At 42.7% G+C, this 17,175-nt stretch overlaps 1 long non-coding RNA gene across 1 annotated transcript in view; it reads right to left on the bottom strand.

Annotated features, from left to right (window-relative positions):
• Positions 1–17,175, bottom strand: part of LOC139039930 (uncharacterized) — a 188,544-nt gene that overhangs the window by 118,925 nt on the left and 52,444 nt on the right. The window contains exon 3 of the long non-coding RNA XR_011493338.1: positions 15,226–15,318. This is a non-coding gene — a long non-coding RNA (uncharacterized lncRNA). The remainder of the gene's footprint in view (positions 1–15,225; positions 15,319–17,175) is intronic.

Raw genomic sequence — 17,175 nt, 5'->3', positions numbered from 1 at the left:
AGGTTTAAAATCCAACACTTACCAGCTGTGTGACCGCAGACTGGCCACTGAGCCTCTCTGAGCCTCAGATTTCTTATCAGTTAAATGTCATCACATTTACCTACCATATAGGCTTGTTGTGGGTAGTGACTTTGACCACTTACCTCCTTAAGGCAGCCCATTATATTGTAGGACAAATGAAATTGACAGGAAGCTCATTGCTGGATTAAGATGGCATCTGCTACATATGCACTTTGTATGCTTTGGTCCCGATTTTGTCCTCTGCACAGGACTGCAGACTGGACAGTGATAATCTACCTCTGCCCTCTCTGCGTGGCTGTCCCCTCCCTGCTGCCATCAGTTCTCCTGGCTCATTGCATCCCTGCTAAATCTTTGTATTTTTCCAAATTCAACCATCTTAGCCATCAGAGATTCAGACTAGTGGCCTTCACAGTATCTGCTTATTACAATAAACAGGCTTTAAATTAAATCTGAGGTGCCACAATTTCCTTTCAATAAAAATCACAGAAAATGGAAATGTCAAAAGTTGGAGAAAGTAGAACTGTTTCACAATTGAAAATAGAACCATGAGCTGGAGAATTCAAACCAGCTCATTGGCTCACACAATAGATGTTTCTGCTACAAGAAAAATGGGCTATAGGATCTCCCACTTCTCCAAAATCAAATTCATTGTGCTCTGATAAGATGCCAAAAGGAATCCCATTGACAGATACAAAACATTCAAACCGCAGGCTCTGTGGTTGAATGCCACTCTTTCAATGCTCTTACTCACCATCTTTAGCAAATGCAAAGGAAATAAAATGAGATGTCTGGAACAAGAGATCAACAAATTTATTACTGACCCCTGTATGATGCAAACTCCTCAGACCAATGATGGACTAACAGTCTAATTATTTTAATGTATTTGCAAATTGCACACCAAAACAATATGCCATGTGATATATAGCGTCAAATTTTACTTTCTGTCTATATTTCCCAAATATGCTTTCCAGGGGTGTGAAGTAGGGAAATCAGGTAGCACACCTTAACATCATTTTTTAAAATACATGAGGAGTTGTAGCAATTTAGAAATAACTATAGACTTCAAAATTTTCCATTTTGCCGTTTATCTGCCATTGATATATATCCCAGCAGGTAAAAGAGTGAATGAATACCTTATAATAAGATTGGGAGTCCTGGACGAGACCCACAATTGTCAATTACGTTGTATTTTAATTTAGAGATGCTTCTTTGAAAATTGTATGTTCATTTGACATTTCCCTTGGACAATAATGGAGGGAGAAAAACATGTTTCAAAGCTCTTGGGGGCAGCTATTCAAAAACCAAAGTGCTAAGCAGAGTTGCGCACAGGTAGAGGGGTCCTTTGTGACTGAGTGTGACCCTGCTGTTTTGGACTATTTTGAGAGTCAGCCCACTGCAAAGAAACACAGTCTACAACCATAATTAAATGGTGTTTGAAAAGACCTTTTCGAATGTGAGCAGACATTTGTGATATGAAACGCCATCCAAGGAAGAGCCTGGCATGGGGATCATTGACGAGCTAGGTGGCTAACTGGATGCAGACTCAAGTCAGACACCTCATGGGAAAGAATAGCTGTAAAAACCTCTAGGAGTAAAACAGATTTGAAAGGCAAGTGGAAGGAGGAACTCCTAGAAGGAGACAAACAGGCTGGAGGGGCCCTCCCTCTGTAGCAGAGCTCCCTGGAGCACAGGCTTTCTGTCGGACTGCCTGAGCAAGCCAGTCTGTTAGCATCTAAGCACTACTTTTGCATCCGTAAAATGGGATAATAGAAATGTCTAGCTCAATGTAGAACATCCAGTATAGGGCCCGGTGCATGAGAAATGCATAATTATAATTAGTTATTAGTGTAGTGATAACAATAATTACCCTGAGACCCAGACAAGGGGTGGGGCACATGATTTAGAGTGCTCTCTTTCTCTAAAGACATTTCTGGTACCTAAACTGGGTCTCGGGTGAGTAACGCCATCAGGTGGGGTGCAATAGGCCTGGACCTTGAATAGATCGTGGGCTCCTTTCTCCATTTTCGGGTGCTCTCCAACTCTCTCTTCCCACTCTTACTGTGTGTGGGGTTGACCAGGTGCCCCACGGAGCTCCAGGATTTGTGTCTATTAAATTGTCCTTGAGCCTAATGAGGGTGTCCTGGCAAAAGGATTGTTCCTGCTGGCCAGTGTGATTTTTCTTTCATGGGAATCATGCAAGATTTGGCCATCAAAATGATGCTGACATATTGATTTGGAGTGACTCAAAATGTTTATGTAAACAGGGGGCTGTAAAAATTATCTTTCGGGGCCCCCACACACCTTAGGAGCAGCCCTGATAATAAGATGCTATCCTTAACACCCCAGAAGAGTATTGGAGAAGTTCAAGAGAAATATAGCCGGGAAATTGCCCCACAGCCCCCATTGGTAAGTACTCCTAAATCTCAATCATCCTCAGAAGATTTTTAGTACCTAAACAAGATTTTGAAAAGTTACTACTAGTGAAAGAAATAAAATTAATATGATGACTCCACAATTTGCCCATCAGAAAAACCAATTCAAATAATAGTTCCAAATTCTGACCCAGATGATGTGAAAGGCATTTGCCAAAATTGCTGGTTGTAGTATAAAATGGTTCAACCTTTGGGACAGCAATTTAGCAATATGTGTGAAGAGAATTTAAAAATGCTTGTGCCCAGTTATATCGCTTCTGGGAATTTAGCCTAAGGAAATTATCATAAATATAGAAAAAGCTGTCAACTTTGCTCTACACAACAGCTGGCCTCCATCTCCTTTATTTTTATGTCTTGTAAGAACTTCTGGAGAACCAAGTAAGACATGAATTACACTTTTGGCTATTCGTGGTGACAAATATAATGGATTAATCATATTTTTTTTATTACAGCTAGCATTTATTGCTTCTTTAATAAATGCCGAGCAGTGCATGGTGTGTTTTATACAGGCTAATTCATTTAATATTCACAACACAAACAACGAGTACATCATTAAGATTCCTTCAACCCCAAGAAACAGAAATCTCAGCTCCACTGGCTTAAACCATGAGGAAAGTTATAATAATAACAAGAAATCCAGAGGCAGGTGACTCCATGATTGATAAATTCAGTGGTGCCATTAAGAAAATACCCAGATGCTCACATCACCCTCTCTGCCACCCTTAGGCAGCCTGATCCTTTGTGGTCACAAGATGGTGGTCACCATAGCGCCAAGCCTCGCATCAACACAGAAGTCTCTAAATGAAATATCTCCATGCTCCTTGACCAAAATTGCATTCTCTGCTCCTTATTTAATAATTCCTAGCTATTGGCATAAACAAGAAACACATGGCCATGCAGAAGACGAATTACATAAACAAATACAGGTTTTGTTTAGAAAGCATCAAAGGGCAAATGGACATTGGATAGCAACCAACAGCCTCAGCTAGGAGTAAGATACTTACTAGATCCATTTAGCAGAAGAAGAAGCTGAGTTCTGGGGAGGTTAAGTAAGTTGCCTGAGGTCACACAGCTAGTAAGTAGCAGATGTAGGATTTGAATCCAGTTCTGTCTCTATCTAGAGACCACACATTAGCACTATGATGCCCTAGTTATCCACATATGTGTATACAAACATATAAAAAAGTTCTGTATTAGGCAGGGTTCTCCAGAGAAACAAAATCAAAAGGAGAGAGAGAGATGAGATTTATCATAAGGAATTGCCTCACATGATTATGGAAGCTGAGCTGTCCCATGATCTGCTGTCTGTAAGCTGGAGACCCAGCAGGGCCAATGGTATAGTTCCAGTCTGAGTCCAAAGACCTGAGAGCCAGAAGGGCTTATGGGTAAGTCTCAGTCCTAGTGCTGGAAAACCAATGTCCCAGCTCAAAAGCAGTCAGAGAGAGCAAATTCTCCCTTACCCCAGCTTTTGTTCCCATCAGGACTCCAACAGATTGGATGAGGTCCACCCACAATGGGGAGAATGATCTGCTTTACTCAGTCTGCTGATTCAAACGTTAATATCATCCAGAAACACCCTCCTAGATACACCCACAATAATGTTTAACCAAATGTCTGGGTACCCCAGGGCCTGGTCAAGTTGACACATGAAATTAACCATCACGGCTTCTCAATGGAAATCATTTGCTCTCATTTTTCTGTCGTTTTTTTAAAAGATTGGCACCTGAACTAACATCTGTCTCCAGTCTTTTTTCTTTCCTTCTCCCCAAAGCCTCCCAGTACATAGCTGTATATTGTAGTTGTGAGTGCCTCTGGTTGTGGCATGTGGGATGCCATCTCAGCATGGCCTGATGAGCGGTACCATGTCTGCGCCCAGGATCCGAACCAGTGAAACCCTGTGCTGCTGAAGCGGAGCACACAAACTTAACCACTAGGCCACGGGGCTGACCCCTCATTTACTCTCTCACTGTGCTTGTTGACATGAACTTCTTTCATGCCAACAAACAACAAAAACATATTATCAGTCATAGTATTGAAAAGGCATGAAGAAGAAAACTGGGTTATTTCCTCTTTGCGTTTGATTGGGAGGTGCTAAATAAACTGGGCAAAGACACCTATTTTATTTATTTTCTTGCCCTTTTGTTCAACTGGTGTGTGATGGAAAGAACAGAGGCTTGGCCTTCACAAGACGTGAGTTCCAATTCCAATTAAATCTTGGCCATAAAAGTTCTCTGTAAAATAAGAAATGGAATACAAGTGATAGCTAGCGGTTGTCAATAGTTCCTGTAGAAATAGAAACAAGAGCAGTTTGACAAGGACAAATATTAATAACCAAGTAGAGTTCTCAGCCCTTTCTTCTCCTGACAGCTAAAGAGACTTTTCTCTTGCCCCTTTAGCTCCTCCCTATCCCTCCCTGTTCTATCTTCGTCTGCCTTCGGGGCTGTTTGCTTGTGTGTTTTCATACAGAATAGGGAGGATGAGGAGAGAAGGATCAAAGTCAAAGGAAGAGGCAAGAAGAAGACAGGCCAAAGCCACTCGAGCAAGAGGGGAGAGAGAAAAGGGCGCGAGGAGGAGGGTGTTATGCGTCGGCTGTGGGGACGGAGAGGATGAGAGGCTGAGCAAGGAAAGGAGGATGTGCTCTGCCTTTTGAGAGGGATTCTCATAAACGTTCTTCGAAGGAATATAGGGAAAGTTTGTAAGTGCTTTGCAATTCTTTTCTTTGTTGAAGTGTGTTTCTTCGAATGTGACAGTATACGGGAGGAATGATGTAGGGCCCGGAGATTTGAGTAATGATAATAGGAGCAGTCAAAGTCGTAGTAGGAACAGTGGCAGCCAGAGGAGCAGAAACAGCATTCTGCAAGTTGCCTTCACTCTTAGGACCTCGGGCCCCTCATTTGCAAAATGAAGGCATTAGAAACTACTTCTAAGCTCTAATATTCTGTGGTTCTCTTCATGTCTACTAAATACCCAGTCCTGAGTTAAGTGCTACAGGGAGGGACATAAGGAAATATAGCACATGCTTCTAACCCTTCAGGATCTGACAGAGAGAAAAGATTTCTTGCTGTCCCTTCACATTTATGACTGAGCCCTGCCTCAGGGCCTTTGCACTTGCTCTTTTATCTGCTTGGAATGCTCTTGCCCCACATATTAACATGAGTTTCTCCCTCACCTCCTTTAGGTTTTTGCTCTAATGTCACCTGCTCAAAGAGTTCTTCCCTGACCACCTTATTTAAAATAGCAACTTCTTATGAATTCCAGGGGATACAAACATTCAGTTATAGCACTATTTAAGGTCTCAAAGAAAGAAGAGGAAAAGAAAAGAATGCTTATTACCTACTATGTGACACAAGAATCTCAGAGAACTGGGGTGATTAGTTTCTAGTCACAAGGCTGGTTTGTAAGGCTTTTTTGGTGAGACTCAGCTTGATGGTTTATTTTATAATAAACAGTTAATAATAACACTTACCAAAAAAAATTGCAACTCCCTTCTAGCTGTCTAGTTTCCCTGCTGAATTTTGCACTACATTTGTCATCACCTAATATATTATATAACCTATTTATTTGTTTGACATCTGTCATTCCACAGAAGAACTTATGCTCTATTAAGACACCATTTTTTTGGTCTGTTTTCTGCTTTGCCCTATCTCCAGCAATGAGAACAGTGCCTGGCATGTGGTAGAGGGTTAATAAATACTTGTCGAGTGAATGAACAGGAGACATGACATGACTCGGTCAAGCAACAGAACAAGGAACTACGTTTAATACACGTAAGAGGTAGAAATAGAAGCACTGAAGGAATTGAGGAAGGAAAAGCGGCACGTGAGCTGGAGCGTTTAGGAAAAAGCTCAATGGGATGGGGTGACAGGGCTGGGCTTGGAGAGGAGAGCGGGCAGTAGCTAGGTGGGAGAAATAGGGGTGCCTTCCAAGGTATGACAGGGAGTGTAAAGGTGAGAAGAAGGAATGCGAAAAGGGACAGAAAGACAACATTAAGAAGACACACAGGGGCCGGCCCAGTGGCCAAGTGGTTAAGTTCACGTGCTCTGCTTCAGCGGCCCAGGGTTTCGCTGGTTCGGATCCTGGGCACGGACATGGCACCGTTCATCGGGCCACGTTGAGGCAGCATCCCACATGCCACAACTAGAAGGACCCACAACTATGTGCTGGGGGGATTTGCGGAGAAAAAAAAGAAGAAGAAGAAGATTGGCAACAGTTGTTAGCTCAGGTGCCAATCTTTAAAAAAAAAAAAAGAAGAAGAAGGCGAGGACACACAGGGTGCCGGCCCGGTGGCTCAGCGGTTAAGTTCGCAGGTCCCACTTCAGTGGCCCAGAGTTTGCCAGTTTGGATCCTGGGTGCAGACCTACACACCATTTATCAATCCATGCCGTGGCAGGTGTCCTACATATAAAGCAGAGGAAGATAGGCACAGATGTTAGCTCAGGGGCAATCTTCCTGAGCAAGAAGTGGAGAATTGGTGGCAGATGTTAGCTCAGAGCTAATCTTCCTCAAAAAAAAAAAGGTTTCTTCACTTACGTCTCTGGCATATTGATATTCTTTGACCTCCCTACCTCCTCTGTCTCTCCCACTCCATTTCATCAGGGCTTCTCCATGTAGCTTGGATTTCCACATCACAGTGATCTCAGGATAGTCTGATTTCTTCTATGGCAGCTCAGAGCTCCAGGAGCAAATGTTCCAGGAGAGAGGAAGAAAATGCTGCCGTTATCTTAATGCGCCAGCTCAGAAACTGGTACAGCATCTCTTCTGCCATGTTTTCTTGTCCAAAGGAAACACAGAGCCTCCCCAGATTCAAGGGGATGGGATGTAGACCCCGTTTCTCAATTGGAGGAATGTCAATGAATTTGTGTCCCCCTTAAACCACTTCGGCAATCTGAAAATATTATCTCTACTTCTCGAAGAAAGAAACTGAGACTAAGAAAGATGAGAGTAACTTACTTAAGGAGGAAGGCCACATAACTCTTAGATAAGATGATAGTAATGAGAGACTTGACAAAGCCGTTCTTAAACTTAGTATAAATCCATTATAGTCACATAGTCTGATATTTCTTTAACACTAGACAAATACATCTGTGAAACTGAACAGAGACTAGAATGAGGTTAATATAAAAGGAAACAATATATGACCAACAAAAGGCAACTTAATTCACTGGAAAACTGTGGTTTTGAAAACAAACTGACTCGCATCATATTGAAATATAAATTACAGATGTATTAAGAAATTATGAGGAAAATTTGTATAACCTTGAGGTGGAGGCAACATTGTAAGCAAGTTAGGGATCCTAGAAGTAAGAAAATAAAAGATGATAGATATATAGATATATAGCTAGATAGATAGATAGAGATAGACATAGATTATTATTTTATGACAAAAATATCACAATGAAAGTCAAAAAAACAAGTATTAGACTGGAAGAAACATCTGTAACATACGTGGCAGAGCAATAGCTAGCCATCCACCAAAAACTCACACACAGAGATAGCAGCCAGCCAAGATCTACACTCCTCTGCACCCCCTGCTCTGATGTCGCATCAATGTTGGATGACGTGTAGCTCTTCCAGGCCAGGGCTTTTGAGAAGTGGGTAGGGATTCTCCACCCTTCTTCCCCCGTTCTTCAGTTGTATGCAGAGAACTCCAAGGCCCGAGGGATGATAGAGCTGTAAGACGGTAAGAATCTGAGTCCCTGAAACACCAGTTAGAAGAAAGTTGTCCACCTGCGAACCAGGAACACTCCCACTGGATTGTCAGGGGAGCAGGAAATGGTCTTCCATTGTAGTAAGCCATTGAAATTTGGAGGTTTATTTGTTATTGAAGCTACAATTATCCTAACTAATTCAACAAATTTATCAAGCAAAGGATTATTATCACGAATATATAAAGAACATCTACAAATTGACTATTACAAAGAAAAGAATTCACAGAAAAATGGGAAAATTATAAAAACAGTCAAATCACAAGTGAGAAAACCCAAAAGGATAATAAGTCTAAGGATATTCTTAGCACACCTTTGCTAGTACTCAGGGAAACGCAAATCAAAGCAACTCATCAGACTGATAATAATTAAAATGGGGATAACATCCAGAGCCAACAAAAATATGGAGAAATGAGCACTTTTGAAAGTTGACTGTGTGAATTGATACAATTTTGGAGGGATGTAATCTGGTAAAATATATTAAAATTGAAAGTAGGCAAATTCTATTTATGTTTATGAATGTATGAAGAAATTGTGGTACATATAGTTTCTACCTAATATTTGTTCAAAAAGCAAATTAATAAGTGAAGAATATATGGAATAAAAATTATCATGTAAGGCTTTATAGCCTTTAACTCTTCCTTGTCTCACAAAGAAAAATCCTGTATTTGTCCATTTAGTTTTCCCATTTCTCCTCCTCTTCTCCTCTAAAGAAACAAGATTCTTGCTTGAAGGAAAAGAGGCCAAAGAGATACACATTAAAAAAAAAAAAAAACCTAGGGCATATGGGGAGAGATGTAAAACTGCTTAAGAATTACAAAAAAAATAATTCTTGGGAGTGGTGCATGGAGAGAGACTCTGAAGCAGCCACAGGTATGAGAGAAGTGGAGAAAAAGGGAAAAGTGATGTTACATGGTGTTTCCCTGGATTAAATGGATCATCCCTCTTTGATATTCTCTCAGGGAGTCAAATAAAGAATGAACATGAATTACCTTTTCATCATTTTTCCTTTGGGTATTTTTTTGCTATTGGGATGACGTGTCTGTTAACATGAACCCTCTCTGAGACTGGACCATCTGAGTCCCTGGAATAATGAGGGTTACAATTGATAATATACTGTATTCTCTCCACTGTCGACACCTGCAACATGCAATTTCAGCTCTTAGGACAAATCATAGCTCTTGATTTCTTGAACATTTCTTAAACACCTACTGGGTGTCAAGATCTATTGAGGGGCCGGCCCCGTGGCCGAGTGGTTAAGTTTGTGCACTCCACTACAGCAGCCCAGGGTTTTGCTGGTTCGGATCCTGGGCACAGACACGGCACCGCTCATCAGGCCATGTTGAGGCAGCATCCCACATCCCACAACTAGAAGGACCCACAACTAAAATATACAACTACTCACTGGGTGGATTTGAGGAGGAAAAGCAGAAAGAAAAGAAAAAGAAGATTGGCAACAGTTGTTAGCTCAGGTGCCAATCTTTAAAAAAAAAATCTATTGAATTGCAATCCATGAAGGCAGAATTACTAGATGATTCTGGAATTCTCACAAAGACATCCAAAAGTCCGGCCCAGTGAACCATAAATGGCATTGTTGTTTTCAAATAAAGACTTAAAGGCTTTGGGAATCTGGAGAAAGCGTAAATGTTGTTTAGCAGTTGATGTGGCAAAGCATCAAGCTTTCATTCTTTATGACTCAAACTCCTTCTCCTGGACGCCTCCCTTTTCCTTATAAAAATATCTTTGAGCTGAACCTGTAGTGACAGTCCATCATGACTCTATACTTAAGTCTTGTCAGATGCCAGAAAAAATTACCACCCATCCCTCAGTGGCTCATGGATCGGACATCCTGAACATCAGCAGAAACCTCACATGCAGCGGTTGTCCATTTGCAATCAGTGAAGATCAACACCAAGAAACAGGAGGTGCAAAGAAATAAGCGTCCTGAAAATATTGCATCCAGCTCCCTCAAGTTGCCAGCCTAGTTCACTCTTTGCAAAGAGGTTCACCGGAATTGCCCAGCAATTCTGATGGGCATGGTAAATATCACAGAAAGACTTTCCCAAGCTCCCAAATGTTATTAGGTAGGATGGAGAGAGAAGCTAAAGTTGTAAAGAGGCATGACTTTCAAAGGGACACAATAAAATAGATATGATCATACAAGTGGAAAGGGATGGAACAGTTCTGGAGTTAGTTCAAGCGTAATCCACATGTTCTTCATGATGCTAACATGTTTAGGGCTCCAATCCCTCCAAGATCTTCGCTACTTTGTCCAAGATGAGTAAGTCACTTGACCAATATGAGTCTCAGTGTTGCTAACTATAAAAGGAGGCTATTACTACCTTAACAGGATAATTTAGAAAATTTTAAAAAATTATTTATATGTAGATGTGTATATAAATATATCTATGTATTTTTTCCCCAGAATAACGTGTGGTTCATAGGCTCCTGTAAATAGGTGTTCTTTTACATTTTCCTCTGCAGCATTGCTAAATGTTATAATATCTGGCATAGCAGGTATTTACTTTTCTAAAGGAGGCCTGGAGAGAAGGGCAAGACTGAGTGGCCTGTGCAACTGAGCCCAGGTTTTCAACAACGAGTCATTCAAATTCAAGTGTAGCTCAGTAAACTGGAAAATCTGGAGGTTAGCATACCTGGACTTTGGTTCCCACTTAACCACTCACAAGAAAGAATTGTCCATCCCAGTGTGTTAACAGTGCTAAGATTGAGAAATTCTGCCCTGGAGGAAGCCAGCTGCCCTGTAAGAATTCCCTCTACCCTGAAATCATCATGTGGTGAAGGAAACTACTTGTACAGGCCATATGGAAAGAGAAAATGACTCAGCAGTTCCAACTGTTCCAGCCATACCAGCCCAGATGCCAGACATGAGTGATGGCACCATCTTGGACATTCACTTCCAGCAGAAGAGATGTGAAAAAGAACCAAAGAACCCACAGACCTCCAGTTGAGCCAATCTAGACATCTCCAGCAGTTAGAGCCACCCCAGCTGAGGTCCCACTCATCAGGGAGCCACCCCACTGTGTGCTGCCCGAATTTATGACCAAAAAAAGTGTGAGACTAATAAAATGATTGTTGTTTTATGTCACTTAGTTGTGGAGTGGTTTGTTCACAGCAACAGATAACCAAACGAACAGCAGCCTATCAAACTCATCGAAGAGATTAACTCTTAGAAACCACGAACCTGGATTCAGAAAGACTGGAACTAAGTAAACAGCACAGGCTAATTCAACCCTAACCTCAGTGATCCCATGTAAAATGGGGATATTAGTCTCTACCCCTTAAGATATTGAGAAAATGAAATAAGATCAGGAGTTTAAAAGTACTTAGGGTATTAGCTGGCCTAGTAGAGCTGTTCAGTAAATATGTTTATGGTAGAATTAATCTGGTTTGTTTCAAGAATATAGAGCAAAGATGACCTTTCTCCCAGACCTCCTTCAATATTGAGTAATTTAAATGGACAGGAAGTGGGTTGTCTCAGAAACTCTTTCCCCCCACCCAGCTCATGGGAAGATCTCTTGCAAATCATTGTCAAGCAGATCTAGGTAGAAACCTGGCTTCCAACACTTACTAACTGCATAACCTTGAGTTACCTACTATCTCTAAGCCTCTCTTTCCTCCTGTGTAAAATAAGGATAATAATAATACATCTATCTCAGAGTGGTTCTGCGGATTAAACGAGATAAATGTACATAAAGCCCCTAGCACAGTTCCTAGCACAAACCAAACGCTCGATAATTTTGTTGTCTGCGGGCCCCTGTCCGCCTACCAACTTATCTGACGTCTCCGAATGTCAGGAGTGGCCGTAACTTAGAGACTAATTAAGGGCATAACTTAGATACTAATTGGATCCTTCACAAGGTAATGAAATAAACTTTCTCTAACTTTGAATGATGCCAAAAGGACTGTGACTAGGATAGAAAAGATGAATCCATTTCTCCTCCTCAGTAATAATCAAGGCATTCCTTGCAGTCCAGGGACGTTTTCAGAAAGTCAAAGAGGAAAATCGTGTGACTTCCGCGGTCAGGACACGAGGAATCCTCTGCTATGTAAACACTCAGAGGGAAACCCAGTCTCTGTGGGCCCAGGCTGGTACCTTTCTCTGGGTAACCCACATCTGCTCTTTCATTTTTTCGACTTCATCCCTGCGTGTCTCGACCAACACAAAAGATTATTCTGCAAAGATATAAAGAAGAACCAATTTGAGTCCAGATTTTTTCCAAGCCTAAGTAAAAGCATTGTAAAAAAGCTATTACACCACCTGTCAGCAAGAAATTAGGCTGGTCATTGAGATGCAAGTCCTGTTCCCCCTCTCCCAGCCTGTCGAGTTAATTACAACCCGTGACCATGGCCTTCTGTCCCAAAGACTGTTCAGATCTTCCCTCGGGACTCAGTTCTGTGAAACCTGGAAGTGAAAAGCTGCTACTCTAGGAAAATCAACCAAATGAAAACCCCCAGTGGTGGGATTCTCCAATTCAAGAGGCCTACTTGGTGCCGAGGAAAGAAATGAGGAATATGTACAGACAAATATGATTAGAATCCTCTGAGAATTGTGAAATGAGGAAGAAAATTCTAAGAGCTTTTGTTTGAAAACTAAAGTCCCCTCCTGGGCTGTAGTATCTATGGTTTAAAATGAGCCTGAGAATCTGTTCTAAGGAAGACCGGTGGATTCAGTGATTATGCTGTAAAGGCAGGAGAATACCACACACACACACACACACACTCATTAGCCACCCAAATAAAACATTTTGCTTTTTTTTCCAGGTATGACATCCATTTAGAGCCCTGTTAATTCTACACTCTCCCTAGCTTTACACAATCTGCAAGATTTTCAAAAAGGCTATGTTATGAAGGAAAGAAACAAAATAATTTTCAATATCTGGGCAACAAAGTATTTTCATATATATGATGAGTGGGGTCATGTAAACATCACAGCTTAAACTGCAAACCACCCTCACCCAGGCACTCCTACATCCCTTTCTTAGTATATTTTTCTAGATAGCACTTACGACTCTCTGACATATCATATTTTCCCAATATATGTGTTTCTTTTCTGTTTTGCCTAAACAGGATATAAGCTCCCTGAGGCAGTGTTTTTCCTGTTTGGGTTACTGCTGTCTCCACAGAGCCCAGAACAGTGCCTGGTCCATGCTAGGCATTTGTATAATCAGGATTCAATCAGGAAATCACACCAGTTATTTAAACAGAGAGAATTAAAATAAAAATTTGTTAACCAGCCATAACGTTAGTTAGTTAAAAAGAGAATTCTAAAGTAACCATCTAGGGCTGGGTTGACCAAGATAAGAGGTTGAAATGATTAATTATTAAAACTTGGAGAAGAGGCTCCATGGGGCTGACACTTGGCACTCTGAGAAGGGGACACTGCTGGGCTGGGGCTGGTGTCTCTGAGCTCAGAGGAAGACCTCTTGGCCTCAGACACCCATCTGAGGAGGGGCACTGCCTGGCTGATGTCTTCAAGGTGGGGCATGACAAGGCTCAATCCAATTGTAAGCTGGACTCAGCTGCCGCTACCAGGGGGCGCTGCTGCCTCCAGGCTGATGCTCTCAGGAACCGGAAGCCATCGGAAGCCGTTGAAGCCCAGGGAGCCCATGGGAAGAAGTCAACCCCCTCTCCCAGCCTGTCCAGCCTTGCAGAGTTCCAGCCCCTGAATCTCAAGGCTAAGCGTAGAAGGGAGGTGTTTGTGCTTAGAGGTAATAACTTAATAAAAGTATCAGTAAAGATTTCTAGGAGAAAGAAATGAAAGCAGAGAAGAGGAGAAGAAAGAAGGAAGGAAAGACAGATGGACTGCTGGGCACAGATACAGCTGTGATCTGCTGAAGACACAGAACTCCATGGCATTAAAGCAAGAATAATAACAACACCTACCAATTAGTTTGCTCCTCCACTGTGCTAAGCTTTCACACTTACTCTCTTGTCCCGTGACAACTCCAAGATATAGGATTTATTATTCTCATTGTACAGATAAGAAAACTGAGGGCCAGAGAGGTTTAGGTACTTGCTCAAAGTCACAGAGCCAATAAAACGCTGGAGTGGGGATTCAAACGCAGGTATATTTAGTATTAAAGCCTATAATCTTCCCTCTCTCCTACTTCATGTGCATTGGCTACTGTGTATTTGGAAAAAGAGCATTCCAAAACCTCAGGATACCCGGAGCAAGAGAGGACTTGGACTTTGCACAAGTGTGTGTGTGGGCATGTATGTGGGGGGGGCATGTGTGTGTGTGTAAACTCCAATTTCAACTGTTAATGTGATCCTATCCATAACCATGAACCCCTGAGGCCTGAGGACACTAAGTTACCATTATTTCTAGCAAAGGCTTTAGCTAATGAAAGCAAAAAATGAAGGATGGAAGAAAAGAAGAGGCAAAGCAAAAAAAAAAAAAAAAAGGAAGAGAAAGGGGAGGACGGAGTGAGAGGGAGGTGAAAAAGGAGGAGAGAGAAGGGGTGGAGAGGGAAGAGGAGGAAGGGAGAGAAGCCGGGGGGGGGGGGGGGGGGGGGGGCGGAGAGTGGAGTGGAGAGAAACCCTCCTGGTTGTTTTTAAGTCTTGTGCATCAAGCTCCTCCCTGCACAAATAGCTGCCTGAGAGATTCCACCTTGCTTGCCTTCTCTCGACCAGAGCCAGAGCAGCTGTAATGAGGTTATTTCTTCCCCGCGAGAAGCTCTGTAGTAATAAGTCCCTTCGCTGGCTGCTTTTAGGCTAAGCTTCCTCACAAATATATGAAATGCCCAAACCCAGCCATCAGCACAGCTAATTGAAATGCCAACTTGAAGTTCACTGGATGACTGCCGCTGGGGTCACAGTCGTTACCAGCGATTAAATGTTATGCGAAGAGATCCATGAAGAGACACAGTTTAGCAATAGACTTTAACCCTACGGCCGCTGCGGGAAAAGAAAAAGAACGACAAACGTGGGACCAGAAAGCTGGGCTGGAACCGGGGCAGAGTGTGGCTTGGGGGCCCAGCAGGGGAACAAGGAGGAACTCAGGGTAGCTGTCAGGAAGCTGACAGTAAGGACATAGACGGACTCACCTTCTTTACTAAAGGGCCTCTTGGTCAGGGTGGTAGAGTAGACCCAGGGACCAGAACTGAGCACCCATCACAGCTTCACCTCTTTTTTCTCACCTGGAAAGCAAAGACAATAACATGGCTATCTTGGAATTCTCACAAGGATTAAATAAATAAGCAGTTTAAATGCTGAGATGAATGCCTGTTAGACAGCAGTTACTCAACAAATAGGTATTTCTATCATGGGTCAACTGACAACAAATAACAAATCTTCATGGCAAATTTATGTATCCCGGAACTCTTAAGGGAGCGCAAAGACAAATACCACCCAGTTTCTGACCTTAAGAGTCTCCAGCTGAGATAAGCGAAGGGCCATTTGTTGAGCACATACTAGGACCCAGGGCCTGTGCTAAGTATTCTATGTAAATGAGAATCTTCAGTCCTCAGGAGCCCGGAAATAAACAGACTCAGCAACCACACAGCAAGGGAATGAAGAAGATGTATTTCAAAGCCTGGTATGTCAGTCTCCCAAGGCCATGTCCTTTTCCTACACACTTGGTCTCCTAAGATGAAAACATGTAAAAAGTACAAAAACAACAGGAGAGGAAACAGAGGCCCCAGGAAGCAAGGTGTTCCAAGGCAGCACGTATTCCCCAGACAGAGGAGAGCCCCAGGCTTTTAGGAGGAAGGGTTGTCACTTTGGGTTGCTCATGCTTGTCTTCGTTTCCTGGGGCTGCCATAACAAATTCCCACAAACTCCATGGTCTAAAAACAACAGAAACATTCTCTCACAGTTCTGAAGGCCAGAAGTCCTAAATCAAGGTGTCGGCAGGGCCGTGCTCCCTCTGGAGGTTCTGGTGGCTCCCAGCAATCCTTGGCTTCATTAGCAGCATCATTCCAATCTCTGCCTCCTCAGTGGTCAAGGTGCCAACTTCTCTCCATCTGTCTTCATATGTCCCCATTTGTCTCTTATAAGAACACTTGTTATTGGATTTAGGGCCCATCCAGGTAATCCAGGATGATCTCATCTCGAGATCCTTAACTTAACCACATCTGCAAAGACCCTTTTTCCACATAAGGCCACATTCACAGGGTCTGGGTATTAGGAAAGGGACATATCTTTTTGGGGACCACCATTCAACCCACTACAATGTCCTAACGTTCTACCGTGTCTGAGACTTCCTTTCGCCGATTATTTCCTCTCTTCCTCTTGCCATCTTGATCTCTCATTAGCCCGCCCATATCCATGAGCAAGATTCTCTTTCTTAAAAATCCCCTCCTCCTGCTTCTCTTTGTTCTGTAAACACTAAACCTCTTGAAAGAGTTGTCTGTACCTGAAGTTCCAACTTCCTCACCACCTACCTTGACCTTAATCCCTTGGAATCCCGTTTCCACCCTCATTCCTTGACTGCCAGTCCTCTCAAAGGTCACCAACAACTTTCCAGTTGTCTTTTCCCATGGAGTGTTTCCAGAAGGCCTCATCTCTCCCCATAGCCCCCTCCCTTCCTCAGGCCCAGCCACACCAGCCTTCTTGCTGACTTGAATGCTCACTTCTGTCTCCAGAATTTCTATTCTCTCTGCCCAGAGTGCTCTCCCATCCTGTATTAGTCAGGGTTCTCCAGAGAAACAGAAGCAATATGATGTATGGCAGGGGGAGGGCAGGGTGCAATGTATGTATGTGTGTATATTTGTGTGTGTGTCGGGTGGGGGGGGGGTGTTTTTAAAGAGATTTATTTTAAGGAATTAGCTCACGCAATTATGGAGGCTGCCAAGTCCAAAATCTGCAGGGTGGGTCGGCAGGCTGGAGCCCCAGGAAGTGTTGATGCCACAGTTCAAGTCCAAAAGCCTGCCTCTTGCTCAGGAGTGGTCAGTCTCCGTTCTATTCGGGCCTTCAACTAAATGGATGAGACCACCCACATTAGGCAGGACAATCTGCTTTACTCAAAGTCCACCAATTTAAATGTTAATCTCATC

This window comes from Equus asinus, chromosome 12 (genome assembly GCF_041296235.1).
Source record: "Equus asinus isolate D_3611 breed Donkey chromosome 12, EquAss-T2T_v2, whole genome shotgun sequence".
In the NCBI taxonomy this organism is placed as follows: Eukaryota; Metazoa; Chordata; class Mammalia; order Perissodactyla; family Equidae; genus Equus; species Equus asinus.
Note: the sequence above shows the minus strand (reverse complement) of the source record. Positions and strands in the feature narration are given on the sequence as shown.